We start from the raw sequence: 16486 nt of genomic DNA, 5'->3' as shown, positions 1-16486 counted from the left end.
AGCGACACACACAATCTGACAAAAAAATGAGAATTCCCCGTCAAACCACACCTTGGCCCTATCCTCCCACCTTGGCTACCTTCCAATTCACAAGTTTTCTGTGCCACACCGATTTCCCTCAACTGCTCCCCTCTCCTAGATACAGTGTTTAAGCAGCTGTTACACAACCTGCTACACTGTATCCATTTAGCTGTCGGATCCAGACTAGGGTCTGAGCACACTGTATATAGACTTTACTCACTACCATTGTTTGCTACACCTTTTTCTCCCCAATAGACTACTATTTGCAACTCTCTTAAGTTAATAGAAGTTGCTTTAATCACGGTCAGGTTTTTTTTGAAGGGTGTGATTTAGGGCACCAGTGGTAGGAATTTTTCCATATCAAGGATATCTTCCTGAAGCACTAGTGCTGAGTGACGGACCCCACAGGATAGGGGGACTCTTTTGTAATATTCTCAGGGTGACTCCCTGAGGACGATTATCCCCGTCCAGGCACGTTCTCGTACTTTACATCCTCCTGTGTTTTTACATATTTTCTTTTCTCCTTTCAAGTTTCCTATCATAGGCATGACTATTTTATTACAGTAACAATTAAAAGTTATGTTTTAATATTCTTTGTATATATGTATAGTTATCAACTAGGGGGCGCCCTACCCAGTGGCGTCACTAGGGGGGGGGGCAGAGGGGGCCATGGCCCCCCCTACATCATGCTGTGCCCCCCCTTGTGCCCCCCCAAATGCCAGCAACCTGCTGGCTATGTGTTTGAATTATATTCCCTCGGGCTGTAACAGTGTGTGACAGCCCGAGGGAATGCAGGGCAGAGCAGCTGTAACGCTGGGTGAGGTGCTGTCTGGGGCTGGAGGGAGCACTGACAGGCTCCCCGGCACAGGCCCGCCCCCAAAGAAGCTCCGCCTCCCGCACACAAGCCCCGCCCCCGCCGTTAAGCAGCAGCCCATGCTGCTGCTGGAAAGGATGCAAGATGGCTGCCTGACCCCCAGCAACAGCCTCCAGTGACAGGTAGGCTTAGTGAGTTTGAGTGTGAGTGTCTGTGTGTCTGTACTCAGCCTCCCTACCACCCTCCCCACCACCCCCACCAGCCTCAGCACCCCACACCACCCTCAGCCTCCCCACCCTCCCCAATAACCTCAGCCTCCCCACCCTCCCCAATACCCTCAGCCCCACCACCTTCCCCACCACCCTCAGCCTCAGCACCCCACACCACCCTCAGCCTCAGCACCCCCCACCACCCTCAGCCTCCCCACCCCCCACCACCCTCAGCCTCCCCACCCTCTCCAATAACCTCAGCCTCCCCACCCTCCCCAATACCCTCAGCCCCACCACCCTCAGCCTCAGCACCCCACCACCCTCAGCCTCCCCACCCTCCTCAATAACCTCAGCCTCCCCACCCTCCCCAATACCCTCAGCCTCCCCACCCCCCACCACCCTCAGCCTCCCCACCCTCCCCAATAACCTCAGCCTCCCCACCCTCCCCACCCTCCCCACCCTCCCCAATACCCTCAGCCTCAGCACCCCCCACCACCCTCAGCCTCTCCACCCTCCCCAATACCCTCAGCCCCACAACCCTCCCCACCACCCTCAGCCTCAGCACCCCCCACCATCCTCAGCCTCCCCACCCTCCCCAATAACCTCAGCCTCCCCACCCTTCCCAATACCCTCAGCCCCACCACCCTCAGCCTCAGCATCCCCCACCACCCTCAGCCTCCCCACTCTCCCCAATAACCTCAGCCTCCCCACCCTCCCCAATACCCTCAGCCCCACCACCCTCAGCCTCAGCACTCCACACCACCCTCAGCCTCCCCACCCTCCCCAATACCCTCAGCCCCACCACCCTCCCCACCACCCTCAGCCCCATCACCCTCACTAAACACACTCTGCCCTACACACACACACTACATTCACTAAACACACTCTGCACTACACACACACTACATTCACTAAACACACTCTGCACTACACATACTCACATTACATTCACTAAACACACTCTGCACTCACTGCAAACACTACATTCACTAAACACACTCTGCACTACACACACACTACATTCACTATACACACTTTGCACTATACATACACAAACACACACACACACTACATTCACTAAACACACTCTGCACTCACTACAAACACTACATTCACTAAACACACTCTGCACTACACACACACTACATTCACTAAACACACTTTGCACTACACACACACACTACATTCACTATACACACGTTTCACTCACTACACACTACATTTACTAAACACACTCTGCACTACACACACACACACTACATTCACTAAACACACTTTGCACCACACACACACACACACTGCATTCACTTTACACACGTTTCTCTCACTACAAACACACTACATGCTCTATACACACTAGATTTACTATGCACACTAAATCCACTACAAAAAACACACACTCTGCATTCACTATACACACCTACATTCACTACACACACACTCTGCATCTAATGCATGCATACAAACATTACATACATTACAGAAAACGTACAATCTGCATCCACTATACACACTGCATCCATGACACACATACCGCATCCACTACACACATTCTACATCCACTATACACACTGCATCCATGACACACATTCTACATCCACTATACATACACACACACCCTTCATCCTTGTGGGCAGCTCGGGGCTGGCCCTGGAGGCCCAGATCTTGAGCTGTGTCAGGGGCCCTAAAATTTCTGATGGCAGCCCTGCTCAGCAGTCTGTGTGTGTGTATGGACTCAGCAGTCTGTGTGTGTGTGTGTGTATGGACTCAGCAGTCTGTGTGTGTGTGTATGGACTCAGCAGTCTGTGTGTGTGTGTGTGTGTGTGTGTGTATGGACTCAGCAGTCTGTGTGTGTGTGTGTGTGTGTGTATGGACTCAGCAGTCTGTGTTTGTGTGTGTGTGTGTGTATGGACTCAGCAGTCTGTGTTTGTGTGTGTGTGTGTGTGTGTATATATGGACTCAGCAGACTGTGTGTGTATGGACTCAGCCCACTGTGTGTGTGTATGGACTCAGCCCACTGTGTGTGTATATGGACTCAGCAGTCTGTGTGTGTGTGTGTATATGGACTCAGCAGTCTGTGTGTGTATGGACTCAGCAGTCTGTGTGTGTGTGTATATGGACTCAGCAGTCTGTGTGTGTATGGACACAGCAGTCTGTGTGTGTGTGTGTGTGTGTGTATGGACTCAGCAGTCTGTGTGTATGTGTGTGTATGGACTCAGCAGTCTGTGTGTTTGTGTGTGTGTGTGTATATATGGACTCAGCAGTCTGTGTGTGTGTGTGTGTGTGTATGGACTCAGCAGTCTATGTGTGTGTATGACCTCAGCAGTCTGTCTGTGTGTGTGTGTGTGTGTGTGTGTGTGTGTGGACTCAGCAGTCTGTGTGTGTGTGTGTGTGTATGACCTCATCAGTCTGTGTGTGTGTGTGTGTGTGTGTGGACTCAGCAGTAAATGTGTGTGTGTATGGACTCAGCAGTCTGTGTGTGTGTATGGACTCAGCAGTCTGTGTGTGTGTATGGACTCAGCAGTCTGTGTATGTGTGTGTGTGTATGACTCGGCAGTCTGTGTGTGTCTGTGTGTATGGACTCAACAGTCTGTGTGTGTCTGTATCTAGGACTCAGCAGTCTGTGTGTGTATGGACTCAGCACTCTGTGTGTGTGTGTATGGACTCAGCAGTCTGCGTGTGTGTGTGTGTATGGACTCAGCAGTCTGCGTGTGTGTGTGTGTGTATGGACTCAGCAGTCTGTGTGTGTCTGTATCTAGGACTCAGCAGTCTGTGTGTGTATGGACTCAGCAGTCTGTGTGTGTATGGACTCAGCAGTCTGTATGTCTGTGTGTGTGTGTGTGCATGGACTCAGCAGTGTGTGTGTTGGATTCAGCAGTCTGTGTGTAAGTGTAAAAATCAGCCTGTGTGCATTCAGCAATATCTGTGTGTGTGTGTGTGTATTCAGAAGTTTCTCGGTGTTCGTATTTGTGTACTGTGTGTATGTACTCAGCAGTCTTTCAATAATTAAAATTTTTATTCCTGTGAGTTGTTGTGTAGGAAGAGCCCCAGTGCACTGCTTTGCCCGGGGGCCCTTAACACTGTTAAGATGGTACTGCTTGTGTGTGTCAGTGAGCTTCTATTTATTGAGCATGTGTGTGTCCCTGAACTTCTTTGTAGTGAGCCTTGTGTTTATACAAGTGAGTTTGTCTGTAGTAAGCCTGTGTGCGAGTCAGAGAGTTTTTTGTCTGTTAGTGAGCCTATTTGTGCATGTCAGTGAGCTTGTGTGCTCACTGTACTATCTATCTATCTATATATATATATATATATATATCCTGTAGGAATGGCATACATTTTTTTTCCAGGGCTGCTTTCCAGTTTGGCTTTGCCAGCGTTTGCGCTTTACCGCTGAATCATCTGTGTGAGCTGCCGCACACTTTAGCCCTGTTACACGCATCTGGGAGCTGCTGTTGACAGGTACTTGAAGTCTAGAGATTGGGACATGGGGTATATGCTCAGCTATCTGTATAATACTATAGTGCTGTTCTCTGTATAATACAGGTCTGTGTCTGTATAATATCCTGTGTCTGTATAATATCCTGGGACAATCAGTATAGTGCTGCTCTCTGTCTTGGGATATTATACACAAACAGATCTGTATTTACAGAGAGCAGCACTATACAGGGAGCACTGACTGTCCCAGGATATTATACACACTGCCATGTATTATACAGAGAGCAGCACTGTACAGGGAGCGCTGAATGTCCCAATTTCTCAAATGTTGGCAACAATGGCACTATATCAAGGGAAATGTTTGTTTTTTTAATAATCCCTGGTGGAAAATAATGAATCCTCCACCAGGGATTATTAAAAAAAACAAAAAAAACATTGTGTCGGGGGCGGGGCTTAACATGCGGCAGGGGCGGGGTTAAACTGTGGCGAGGGCGGGGTTAAATGTGCCCCCCTACTTTTGTCCCTGGCCCACCATGTGCCCCCCCTAAAAATGAATCCTAGAGACGCCACTGGCCCTACCTGTTCTGACTTACCAAGTCTGCTCTTCTATCCCGTGTTATTAATGTTCAATTAAAAAAGCAGGAGAAAAAGACTGGACCTCAATGTTTGGGAGTAGATTGCCAACTCAAAAGGACTCTTCCCTGTATCTGGGGCATCCCTCCCCTCAAGCACTCTCAGCCAATCACTGCAGTCCAGGACAGATTAAATTTTCTTTGATAATGCAGACATGTAAACTTTGTATTATCTATGGAGTCAAAGAAGCACAGTCTTTGTGTGGCAGGAAAATACACATTTTTGAATCCAACAACCATTTAGATTGGTCTGCAGCTTGTGTTCAGAACTAGTTTACTATAGTCTTGCACTTGAAAATTTTTGTAGAATAACATAAAAAGTTGAACAGAGTACAAACCATGGTTTCTTCTTAGCAAGGATAGACCATCTCTTTTACCTTGGCAAGATGTAAAAATTGTTACTAATGCTGTAACACATATATTGTTTCCTTTAAAGTGTAAAGCCACAAATAATAGCAATTATATCCAAAATTTGCACTGTGACCCCAAAGATATTATGTGCCATAACCACCACACAATGAGCTGCAGGTAAAATGAGTTGTTTTCTGAGCTTAAATTAGTCTTCTACAAAAAAGGGACAAGTCCAATCTTAAAAAAGTGATATAATATGCTGACAAAGGACAGAACTATTTCTTCCAGTTCTAATGCATGCACAAATGTATAACCAAAATGTTGTGTCTTTGGTGCAAACAAATCGTGCTAGTGATGCACACACAACCCAATGTGTAAAACTATATTTAAATACCTGTTATTAGTAGAGAAGAATATACATCTCTATATTCATTTATCTCTAGATGGCTCCTTAATTAGTATTCTCCCATGGGGCGCAAGTAGCCTTGTTCATTATTACTCTGCAGATCAACTATTGGGTGTAAAGAATTAATTAGGAGCCAGTAATGCAGTAGAACCCTCTTGCCAAGGCCAGCTGTCAGTCACTAGTTTGCACAATTATTTTACTGCCATTATTTCAGGTATAATAACTGTACCAGACAAGCCTTGTCTAAATTAGTCTTAGTCATGAATGAGTTAACATTTCATAAATTAGTTCCTTGTTTTCTGAATGCAGTATTTTTTGTTGTTGTAATTCTTTATATTTGCATCCATCCATAGACATGCGGTGCTGTGAGAGTCAACATTGTGAATACAAAATATGCACAGTGTCCCTCAAGGCAGAAGTTGGTGTCCTAGCTGGTATGGGGACATTAAAAAGAGTCCATCCAACACCACTTCTTTGGCCTGCCTATACAATAGTAAGATCACTAACAGATGTCTCATAATATGCGGTTATTTAGCATCTGGAATCACATGAGACACCTTTGATTTTCGATGATATCCTCCTGGCCCACAAAGTGGCATTCATAAGTACAATTGAAGTTGAAGCGATATAATTTACTGTGTGCCTTTGTAAGAAGCACTTTTCAATGGCCTATGAGGCTTTGTATGCCTCTGCAGATTATAGCCACGTCAGCCACAGAATTTTTCTGCAGGTCCGCTGCATATTATGCATCCCCTTCCCGAATGTCATGAGAGCCAGACACCTCTCACCCCCCACCCCTCCAGTTGTACGCCACTGGCTGCTGGTGCAGAAAATACAGAATTAACAGTCAACAATATAATTATTTTAATCTTAATTGGGTTTAAAACCAGATATTACTGCAGACATAAGAAATATGGTAGGTCAAAGTGACAGACATTGAGTTTTCTTACATTGCCTTTAATTGGTACTTGTTGCACTGGAATTTGAACACAGCTATTTCACCATCTAATTAAATCTATGATGGGTTCTTCATTGAAGAGCAAACCTTGAGTAAATGCAAACTGAATTTTAAAATTTGGGCTAAAATAGTGGAGTTGGAAAGAATTAATCAATTCGTCTGTCTTCAATTTGGCTGTTTTAGTCTGAAATTTTTTCATTTCGAATTTCTGATGATTCACAATTTAATAAATAACCTTGCTTAAATGCAAGTAAAAAAAAAAACCCAAACAAAAAAATATACAAACATAAAAATATCTGGAACATGGAGTTGGTTATCCAATTCTGATAATAGACTCCATAGTAAAAATATATCAGTTTGCCTATAGATAACTGCATTTTTCTGAGAATTTCCATGCCGATGCCTATGGACATCTTATGACAAATCATAACTGGGATGATGGTTGCAGTATGCAGGGACATTTAGACTACAACAACGATAGTGCATCACTCAACTGCAAGCAAGCTTCTTTGACCCCATAGATATTACTATAACAAACATTCAAAGTTTAGTTTTTATATACACAGAATTTAGCAAGGAACTTTCTATTCTTTTGACCCATTGGGGGAGTATTCTTCCCCTTGGGTCTCCTTTTCTTTCTTTTTTTTCTTTGTGTTCTTTAAAGGAGGTATAAATGGACACTATTACAAGTTTATTCACTAAAGTGAGCGTTTTAAAGTGAATAGCTAACAGATTTTTTTTCAGTTTTGTTATGTTCGTGGGGGGCGGGGGTATTTATTTATTTTTACTGCTGTCACTGTTGCTTTTTAGAAACATAGAAACATAGAATGTGACGGCAGATAAGAACCATTTGGCCCATCTAGTCTGCCCAGTTTTCTAAATACTTTCATTAGGTCCCTGACCTTATCTTATAGTTAGGATAGCCTTATGCCTATCCCAGGCATGCTTAAACTCCTTTACTGTGTTAACCTCTACCACTTCAGCTGGAAGGCTATTCCACGCATCCACTACCCTCTCAGTAAAGTAATACTTCCTGATATTATTTTTAAACCTTTGCCCCTCTAATTTAAGACTATGTCCTCTTGTTGTGGTAGTTTTTCTTCTTTTAAATATAGTCACCTCCTTTACTGTGTTAATTCCCTTTATGTATTTAAATGTTTCTATCATATCCCCCCGTCTCATCTTTCCCCCAAGCTATACATGTTAAGATCCTTTAACCTTTCCTTGTTGGTTTTATCCTGCAACCCATTAACCAGTTTAGTAGCCCTTCTCTGAACTCTCTCTAAAGTATCAATATCCTTCTGAAGATATGGTCTCCAGTACTGCGTACAATACTCCAAGTGAGGTCTCACCAGTGTTCTGTACAATGGCATGAGCACTTCCCTCTTTCTACTGATAGTACCTCTCTCTATACAACCAAGCATTCTGCTAGCATTTCCTGCTGCTCTATTACATTGTCTTCCTACCTTTAGGTCATCTGAAATAATTACTCCCAAGTCCCTTTCCTCAGATGTTGAGGTTAGGACTCTATCAAATATTCTGTACTCTGCCCTTGGATTTTTACGTCCAAGATGCATTATCTTGCACTTATCCATATTAAATGTCAAATGCCACAACTCTGACAATTTTTCTAGTGTACCTTAATCATTTGCCATTTGGCTTATCCCTCCTGGAACATTAACCCTGTTACATATCTTAGTATCATCAACAAAAAGACAAACCTTAGCATCATGACCTTCTGCAATTTCACTAATAAAAATATTAAAGAGAATGGGTCCAAGTATAGATCCCTGAGGTACCCCATTGGTGACAAGACAATGCTTTGAATAGACTCCATTGACTAGAACCCTCTGTTGCCTGTAACTCAGCCACTGCCTTACCCATTTAACAATATTGGACTCCAAACGTAAAGATTGCAGTTTATTGATAAGCCTTCTAAGTGCAGCAGCAGTGGCGGTTCTAGACTTTGTGAGGCATTAGGCGAAACTCAAACATGAGGCCCCCACTAACACCCAAAGTGGGAAAAAAAATAGGGGTTGTATTGTGTGTGTATAAGGTGCTGTAGTTGTATTGAAGGACAAGCTTGCAGAGCTGGATACAGAAAGCTAATCTCTGTATTCATTGTTGAGAGGCATGGAGTGTCGCGACTCTCTGTGCCGCTGCGTTGTGAGCTCTCCGACTGTAGTTATGGCATAATTTGCAAACTTAATTAATTTGCAATAAACCAATTTAGTTAGCAATTATGCTAATCATTTATACACGACTGTGGAGTATGATTACATAACTTTGCAGTCATGAGTGTGTCTGGCATTGTCTACCTGTGTATGTGCATGAAAGTGTGTGAGTCAGAGTATCCTTGTTTGTGAATGTATGTCTTTATGAGCATGTGTCTGGGACCGTATGTGTGTGGGGTAGTTGCTTGCGATGTGTAGTGTTTATGGGGGCTGCCTGTGACCTTTGTGCATGTATGCATGATGAATGTCTTCAGTTTGTTACTGTGAAAAGGTGACTGTAACTGTGGCAGGGTGAGTGCGACAGTGTGAGGTTGAGGGGATAAATGAGACAAGGTTGGGAGGGTGAGTGCGACAGAATGAGGGAGGGTGAGAATGATAGGGGGCGACTATGACATGGTTGGAGGAGGAAGTGTGACAGAGCATGGGGAAGTAATATGACAGGATTGGAGGTTAATGTGACAGACTGCGTGTGGCATAGTTTGGGGGGTGTATCACAGGGTTGGGGTGAATGTGCCATGTTTGGAGGAGGCAGTGTAACAGAATAAGGGGAGGTGAGTGTGACAAGATTAAGGGACTCCAAACGTAAAGATTGCAGTTTATTGATAAGCCTTCTAAGTGCAGCAGCAGTGGCGGTTCTAGACTTTGTGAGGCATTAGGCGAAACTCAAACATGAGGCCCCCACTAACACCCAAAGTGGGAAAAAAAATAGGGGTTGTATTGTGTGTGTATAAGGTGCTGTAGTTGTATTGAAGGACAAGCTTGCAGAGCTGGATACAGAAAGCTAGTCTCTGTATTCATTGTTGAGAGGCATGGAGTGTCGCGACTCTCTGTGCCGCTGCGTTGTGAGCTCTCCGACTGTAGTTATGGCATAATTTGCAAACTTAATTAATTTGCAATAAACCAATTTAGTTAGCAATTATGCTAATCATTTATACACGACTGTGGAGTATGATTACATAACTTTGCAGTCATGAGTGTGTCTGGCATTGTCTACCTGTGTATGTGCATGAAAGTGTGTGAGTAAGAGTATCCTTGTTTGTGAATGTATGTCTTTATGAGCATGTGTCTGGGACCGTATGTGTGTGGGGTAGTTGCTTGCGATGTGTAGTGTTTATGGGGGCTGCCAGTGACCTTTGTGCATGTATGCATGATGAATGTCTTCAGTTTGTTACTGTGAAAAGGTGACTGTAACTGTGGCAGGGTGAGTGTGACAGTGTGAGGTTGAGGGGATAAATGAGACAAGGTTGGGAGGGTGAGTGCGACAGAATGAGGGAGGGTGAGAATGATAGGGGGCGACTATGACATGGTTGGAGGAGGAAGTGTGACAGAGCATGGGGAAGTAATATGACAGGATTGGAGGTTAATGTGACAGACTGCGTGTGGCATAGTTTGGGGGGTGTATCACAGGGTTGGGGTGAATGTGCCATGTTTGGAGGAGGCAGTGTAACAGAATAAGGGGAGGTGAGTGTGACAAGATTAAGGGGGTTAACGTGTGTGTGAGTGTGACAGGGTTTGGGGGTGAGTGTTGCACAGTTGGAGCACAGGATTGGAGGGGCTTATGTTGTAGGGTGAGTGTAGCATGGCGAAGGGGGTGAGTGGGACAGACTGATAGAGGATGAGTGTGACAGGGTTGGGGACTGTGTGCGACAGTGCAAGAGAAGGTTGAGTCAGACAGTATTTGGGGGGTTAATGTTATAGGATAATTGTGGTAAAGCAAGGGCAGGTGAGTTTGGTATGGTTGGAGGGGGTGAGAGTGACAGGATTAGGAGGGTTTAATGTGAGTATGGCTAGGTGAACCGCAACTGCTGTTGCACATAGAAGGCTTATCAATAAACTGCAATCTTTACGTTTGGATTCCAATATTGTTAAATTGGCAGTGTGTGGGGGCTGAAAGTGTTTGGGAATGGTGATAGTGTATGTGTATGGGGTGACAGTGTGTGCGTGTGGGGGTGACAGTGTGTGCGTCGGGATCAGAGGGTGTGGGGGGTGACAGGGTGTGTGTGTGTGTGTGTGGAGGGGTGACAAGGTGGGAGGGCTTTCATCCCACATCCAGTAAGGCGGGCTGTGACAGGGTAGGGAGGACTGTGACAGGGTAGGGGGGAATGTGACAGGGTAGGGGGGACTGTGACAGATTGGAGAGGGTATAATTGTAGAAAATAATCCAGGCACTCCAAATAGTTCCAAACGATAGGCAATTTTGATTGGACCCAAGAACCACACATCCAATAAATACATTTATTGGGTCCAATAAAAATTGTCTATTGTTTGGAACAATTTGGAGTGCCTGGATTATTTTCTACAATTATACTTTACATATAGTCTCTTTGGTACTGGGACTGATTCAGTGACAGGGGGTAGAGGGGAAGTGACAGGGCGTAGGGGGATGGATCAGAGGTGACAGGGGCTAGAGGGGCAGTGACAAGGGGTAGAGGAGCAGTGACAGGGGGTTGAGGAGCAGTGACAGGAGGCAGATGGGCAGTGACAGGGTGGAGGGGAAGTGACAGGGGGTAGGGGATGGATCAGCAGTGACAGGGGGTAGAGGAGCAGTGACAGGAGGCAGACGGGCCGTGACAGGGTGGAGAGGCAGTGACAGGGGGGCAGTGACATGGGGTAGAGGGGCAGTGACAGAGGGTGGGGTAGAGGGGCAGTGAAGGGGTGGGGGTAGAGGGGGTAGAGAGGGGTAGAGGGGCAGTGACAGGGGGCAGATGGGGTGGAGGAGCAGTGACAAGGGGTAGAGGAGCAGTGACAGGGGGAAGGGGTAGTGACATGAGGTGGAGGGGCAATGACAGGGGGTTGGGGTAGAGGGGCAGTGACAGGGGTAGGGGGGCAGTGACAGGGGGTGAGGGGGTAGAGGGGCAGTGGCAAGGGGAGGGGGTAGAGGGGCAGTGACAGGGGGTGGGGATAGAGGGGCAGTGACAGGGGTGGGGCAGTGACAGGGGGTAGAGAAGCAGTGACAGGGTGTGGGGGTAGTGGGACAGTGACAGGGGGTAGCTGGGTAGAGGGGCAGTGACAGGGGGTGGCTTAGTAGAGGGGCAGTGACAGGGGGTAGAGGGGCAGTGACAGGGGGTGGGGTTAGAGGGATAGTGGCAAGTGGAGGGGGTAGAGGGGCAGTGACAAGGGGTGGGGGTAGAAGGGCAGTGACAGGGGGTAGGGAGGAATGGGGCAGTGACAGGGGGTAGAGAAGCAGTGACAAGAGGCAGACGGGCAGTGACAGGGTGGAGGGGCAGTGACAGGGGGTTGGGGGTTAGAGGGTCAGTGACAGGGGTAGAGGGGCAGTGACAGAGGGGAGAGGGGCAGTGACATGGAGTAGAGGGGCAGTGACAGGGGGTGGGGTAGAGGGGCAGTGACAGGGTTGGGGTACAGGGGAAGTGACAGGGGTTGGGGGGTAGAGGGTCAGTGACAGGGGGCAGATGGGGTGGAGGAGCAGTGACAGGGGGTAGAGAAGCAGTGACAGGGGGAGGGGGTAGTGACATAAGGTGGAGGGGCAATGACAGGGGGTGGAGGGTAGAGGGGCAGTGACAGGGGTAGAGGGGCAGTGACAGGGGGTGTGGGGGTAGAGGGGCAGTGGCAAGGGGAGGGGGTAGAGGGCAGTAACAGGGGGTGGGGGTAGAGGGGCAGTGACAGGGGGTAGGGCAGTGACAGGGGGCAGAGAAGCAGTGACAGGGTGTGGGGTAGTGGGGTACTGACAGGGGGTAGCTGGGTAGAGGGCAGTGACAGGGGGTGGCTAAGTAGAGGGGCAGTGACAGGAGGTGGTGGTAGAGGGGTAGTGGCAAGGGGAGGGGGTAGAGGGGCAGTGACAGGGGGTGGGGGTAGATAGGTAGTGGCAAGGGGAGGGGGTAGAGGGGCAGTGACAGGGGGTGGGGGTAGAGGGGCAGTGACAGGGGGTGGGGCAGTGACAGGGGGTAGAGAAGCAGAGACAGGGGGTGGGGGGTAGTGGGGCAGTGACAGGGAGTCGCTGGGTAGAGGGGCAGTGACAGGGGGTGGCTAAGTAGAAGGGCACTGACAGGGGGTAGACAGGGGATAGAGGGGGCAGTGACAGGGGGTTGGGGTAGAGGGGCAGTGACAGGCGATGGGAGACAATGACAGGGGGTGGGGGGCAATGATAGTGGGTGGGGGTAGAAGGGCAGTGACAAGGGGTAGAGAAGCAGTAAAAGGGGTAGAGGGGCAGAGACAGGGGTGGGGGGTAGTGGGGCAGTGTCAGGGGGTAGAGGAGCAGTGACAGGGGTTAGAGGGGCAGTGACGGGGGCAGCTGGGTAGAGGGGCAGTGACAGGGGATAGAGGGGCAGTGACAGGGGTTTGGGGCCATGACAGGGGGTGGGGGGTAGAGGGGTAGTGACAGGGGGTAGAGAAGCAGTGACAGGGGTAGAGAGGCAGAGATAGGAGGTGGGGGGTTGTGGGGCAGTGACAGGGGGTAGAGGAGCAGTGACAGGGGTTACAGGGGCAGTGACAGGGGGTGGGGGGTAGAGGGGCAGTGACATGGGGTAGAGGGGAACAGTGACAGGGGGTGGGGGGGCAGTAAAAGGGGATAGAGGGGCAGTGACAGGGGCTGGGGGGTAGAGGGGCAGTGACAGGGGCGGGGGGGGGTAGAGTGGGTTCATAAATACCGGCAGTCCCCCTCTCTCACTTCAGTCTGCAGCTCTGCCGGGAGTGAGCTGCAGACCACATGGTAAGTCTCACGATCTCCAGTCTGAGCGTTGCCGTGGTAACCCATGGCAACACTATGACAGGCTGGAGATCGCAAAACCACTCAGTCTGCAGCTCACTTCTGGCGGAGCTGCAGACTGGAGGCTGGCTCTCCGTCAGGGCAGACTGACAGGAGGGGCCTCGCACCCGGCAGCATTATGGGCAAGCCGCCGGGCCCCCTCCTGTGTTGAGCCCCCAGTCATAGACCAAGGGCCCGACGTGTCAGCCTGCCCTAAGGCGATTTAGGCGGCCGTGAGGCCCCAGAGAGCGCGAGTCCTTAGGAGGCCGCCTAAATCGCCTAATTAGAGAGCCGCCTCTGTGCAACAGTCTTACTGAAATCTAGGTAAGCAATGTCTTCTGCACCACCCTGATCTATTATTTTAGTTACCCAATCAAAAAAATCAATAAGATTATTTTGGCATGATCTCCCTGAAGAAAACCCATGATATCTCTGATCTGGAAATCCATGTGCTTTTAAATGTTCAACAATCCTATCCTTTAACATGGTTTCCATTACTGATGTAAGGCTTACTGGCCTATAGTTGACTGACTCCTCCCTACTACCATTCTTGTGAATGGGCACAACATTCGCTAACTTCCAATTTAACAATGACGGAGCTCCCTGGAACACAAACTTCCAAACCAATAACAACACATTTACAATGTAAGGCACTCCCACACAAGGCAAACAATCCCTCCCTTCTGCTTGAGAGATAATTGAATCAGATACTGCATTAACCCAATTATCTCCAGGCAGAAAAGGCAAAAGACACATTTCTAAAAAGTCCCAAAAGTACCCCAAAACATTTGATATCCCCACAAATGTCACATCCCCTGATATCCCTGATCTGGGTGACCAACATATCCAAAGATCACCCAGATCAGTTCAGGCGGTCCGAAATTCTATGGAAGTCATTTATCTGATCGACCGCAGGCATGGTCCTATGCCCAAAACAGTTCCAGAGAATCAGGGTTTGCGGTCGGTCTAGTTCGGTAGTTTGAAAACGAACAAACTAACGGAAAGAGTCAATAGTCTTACACTGGAGCTTGTTCCCTTCATCCAGACGAATCATCCCACCGAACAGTACTCTTCTAACTTGTATAGAACTGAACGCAGGCGATGATGGAAGTCCAGCGGTGTTCAAGAGTTTCTGTATCCGATTTTAATTCCAGGAGATTTATGCCCAAACACCGCTGCCTGCGTTCATGCGAACAAGATGGCCGCCACCTCGTGGTTGTCTATAGGAATTGCGGCCACCCTGACGAACAATTAGAACACTGCGGTGAGAAACGTTCCAAGTTGTTAATAGGTGTTAACAAGCTCCAGGATGGTCTCTGGTTCGTGCGGTTGTTCAGTAAACGAACCATATAATCCCAATTGCACAGAGACTTTTACATTATTTTTCACAGAGTCCATAGTCTGTGGGCAGGAGGCTGGCAAGCAGGCTCCTCCAGGAGCTTGTTGCAAACTCAGGTAAAAAGTCGAGTTTGTCACAAATCTGTTAATGGGTTTGCTAGTATACCACTAAGCTCTTAATAACTTTGGGTGTATTCCATCATGTCCCATTGACTTATTTGTCTTTACTTTTGACAGTTGAAATAGAACCTCTTCTTCTGTAAACTCACATATAACAAATAACTCATTTGTTTTTCTTTCCTAACTGAGGCCCCTTTCCTTCATTTTCATTTGTAAACACTGAACAAAAATATTCATTGTGGCAGTACGCTGGACCTTTATCTTCTTCTACATACCTTCCTTCTTTTGTATTTAATCCAACTAATCCTTGTTTTACTTTCCTTTTCTCATTTATGTATCTAAAGAATGTTTTTTTCCCCTTATTTTACTGACTGTGCTATTTTCTCTTCTGTGTGTGATTTGGAAGCTCTTATAACTTGCATAGCCTCTTTCTACCTAATTTTATAGATCTGTCTATCTTCCTCACTCTGTTTTTTTTTTAAAGTTTTTTTACTATTTTGGCCTCATCTGTAGAGTACCACAGAGGTTTCTTAAGTTTTTTTATTTTACTGACAAGCCTAATACAATTTTTTGTTGCCTTCAGTAGTGCAACTTTTAAATAATCCCGTTTCTCTTGGACTCCATTTAAACTGCTCCAGTCTGATAATGACTCATTTACACTCAGTCACTGTTCTTATATTAAACCACACTGACTGATGATCACTGGATCCTAAACTTTCACCTACAGTAATATCTGATATCAAATCTCCATTTGTTAACACTAAATCTAGTATGGCTCCTCAACGACTTGTTTTAGAGACAATCACATTAGGGAGTTTAGAATATGTGTGCTCCTGGCACATGCAGGAAGATTAAAGTCACCCATGATGATAACTTCCCCCTTCATTGTCATTTTAGCTATTTCCTCAACTAGTAGATTATCTAACTCTTCTATTTGTCCTGGGGGCCTATAAATCACACCTACACGAATTACTGTGTGATTACCAAATTCTAAGGTAACCCAAACAGACTCTGTTTGCCTCACTAACTTTTATTAGGCTAGATGTTATGCTATCCTTCACATACAGGGCCATCCCTCCCCCTTTCTTGTCTTCCCGGTCTTTTCTATATAAAGAGTACCCTGGTATTGCTATTTCCCAGCCATTTTTATCATTTTTCCATGTCTCAGTAACAGTGACTAAATCTACATTATCAGTTGCCATCATTGCCACAAGTTCATGGATCTTATTCCATAAACTGCGAGCATTTGTAGACATGACTCTAAGCTTA

Source organism: Pelobates fuscus, chromosome 5 (genome assembly GCF_036172605.1).
Source record: "Pelobates fuscus isolate aPelFus1 chromosome 5, aPelFus1.pri, whole genome shotgun sequence".
Taxonomy (NCBI): Eukaryota; Metazoa; Chordata; class Amphibia; order Anura; family Pelobatidae; genus Pelobates; species Pelobates fuscus.
The sequence above is the reverse complement of the archived record's forward strand: the minus strand, read 5'-3'. Positions refer to the sequence as shown.